Source organism: Salvia splendens, chromosome 22, assembly GCF_004379255.2.
Source record: "Salvia splendens isolate huo1 chromosome 22, SspV2, whole genome shotgun sequence".
In the NCBI taxonomy this organism is placed as follows: Eukaryota; Viridiplantae; Streptophyta; class Magnoliopsida; order Lamiales; family Lamiaceae; genus Salvia; species Salvia splendens.
In genome coordinates, this window is record NC_056053.1 from 11,163,066 (window position 1) to 11,166,448 (window position 3,383).

The window sequence follows — 3,383 nt, forward strand, 5'->3', positions numbered from 1 at the left end:
AAACTATACCAATATAAATAAACACTATACAAATCCTTGATCCAAATACACACATTATAAATATATTACATACATTAAACACAAATACACATAGACACACTAATAATAAAATACACAAATTAAACACACAATCCACATACTCCAAACTTCGTACATTACAAAATACAAATTACTCAAATACATACATTGCATAAAATAGACACACTATACACATCTCTGGTCAAAATACAAACATTAATAATAAAATACACACATTAAACACGAAAAACACACATCACAAAATACATACATTGCATAAATACATAGACTATACCAAATATAAATAAACACTATACACATCCACGATCCAAACACACATTATAAAGAAATTACATACATTAAACACAAAATACACATAGACACACTTCACACACATAAACACACACTAAACACATCTCCAGTAAAAAATACACATAATAATATTAAAATACATAGATTAAACATAAAATACACAATTCACATACAGACACTCCATAACATACATTGAACACACTACACTTAATAAAAATACATACATTGCATAATATACATAAACTATACCAAGTATAAATAAACACTATAACACATCCTTGATCCAAATACACACATTATAAATATATTACATACATTAAACACAAAATACACAAACACACTAATAATAAAATACACAAATTAAACACACAATCCACATACTCCAAACTTCGTACATTGTAAAAATACAAATTACTCAAAATACATACATTGCATAAAATAGACACACTATACACATCTCCGGTCAAAATACACACATTAAACACGAAAAACACACATCACAAAAATACATACATTGCATAAATACATAAACTATACCAAATATAAATAAACACTATACACATCCCCGATCCAAACACACATTATAAATAAATTACATACATTAAACACAAATACACATAGACACACTTCCCACACATAAACACACACTAAACACATCTCTAGTAAAAAATACACACACTAATAATAAAATACATAGATTAAACACAAAATACACAATTCACACACAGACACACTCCACAGCATACATTGAACACAATACACTTAATAAAAAATACAAACATTACGCTACACATATACACTATCCACGAATATATATATACAATACAGACACCCGCACACCCTATTCAAACACATTATAAACATAAAGATACATATAGGGAAAACAATCTATACACAGTACATACATTGCACACAAAGTAGACATAATGCACACATTCCACACTACTTGCACACAGTACACACTATATAAAATACATAAATTGCATATAAACACATTATTCAAAATATTAACAAACACTGTACACATCCCCGATCAAATACACAAAATGCACAAAATGCACACTACTTACATTACACACAACATACACTATACAAAATACACAAACTTAACACAAAAAACACACATTGCATATATTGCCCATAATACACACGTTACTGAAAATATAACACACACTATACACAAAGCACGCATAATACATGCACAAAATATATTCACTACACACAATACTCGTAAACACACTATAATATTCATATACGAGAACTACATATGTAGCACTATAAACACATTATACAAAACATAAATGCACTAAAATCATATACACAAAATACAAACTATATTCAAAATACACACTACACAAAATACACAATTTCCACACAAACATGGACATCCCAAACAATGCCATACTTTATGCACAAAGTACACACAATCCACATACTCCAAGCTTCGTACATTGTAAAAATACAAATTACTCAAAATACATACATTGCATAAAATAGACACACTATACACTTCCCTGGTCAAAATACAAACATTAATAATAAAATACACACATTAAACATGAAAAACACACATCACAAAAGTACATACATTGCATAAATACATAAACTATACCAAATATAAATAAACACTATACACATCCCCGATCCAAACACACATTATAAATAAATTACATACATTAAACACAAAATACACATAGACGCACTTCACACACATAAACACACACTATACACATCTACAGTCAAAAAACACACTAATAATAAAATACATAGATTAAACACAAAATACACAATTCACACACAGACACACTCCATAGCATACATTGAACACAATACATTTAATAAAAATACATACATTGCATAATATACATAAACTATACCAAATATAAATAAACACTATACACATCCTTGATCCAAATACACACATTATAAATATATTACATACATTAAACACAAAATACACATAGACACACTAATAATAAAATACACAAATTAAACACACAATCCACATACTCCAAACTTCGTACATTACAAAAATACAAATTACTCAAAATACATACATTGCATAAAATAGACACACTATACACATCTCTGGTCAAAATACAAACATTAATAATAAAATACACACATTAAACACGAAAAACACACAACACAAAAATACATACATTGCATAAATACATAGAGTATACCAAATATAAATAAACACTATACACATCCACGATCCAAACACACATTATAAAGAAATTACATACATTAAACACAAAATACACATAGACACACTTCACACACATAAACACACACTAAAACATCTCCAGTAAAAAATACACATAATAATATTAAATACATAGATTAAACATAAAATACACAATTCACATACAGACACTCCATAACATACATTGAACACACTACACTTAATAAAAATACATACATTGCATAATATACATAAACTATACCAAGTATAAATAAACACTATACACATCCTTGATCCAAATACACACATTATAAATATATTACATACATTAAACACAAAATACACAAACGCACTAATAATAAAATACACAAATTAAACACACAATCCACATACTCCAAACTTCGTACATTGTAAAAATACAAATTACTCAAAATACATACATTGCATAAAATAGACACACTATACACATCCCCGGTCAAATACACACATTAAACACGAAAAACACACATCACAAATATACATACATTGCATAAATACATAAACTATACCAAATATAAATAAACACTATACACATCCCCGATCCAAACACACATTATAAATAAATTACATACATTAAACACAAAATACACATAGACACACTTCCCACACATAAACACACACTAAACACATCTCTAGTAAAAAATACACACACTAATAATAAAATACATAGATTAAACACAAAATACACAATTCACACACAGACACACTCCACAGCATACATTGAACACAATACACTTAATAAAAAATACAAACATTACGCTACACATATACACTATCCACGAATATATATATACAATACAGACACCGCACACCCTATTCAAACACA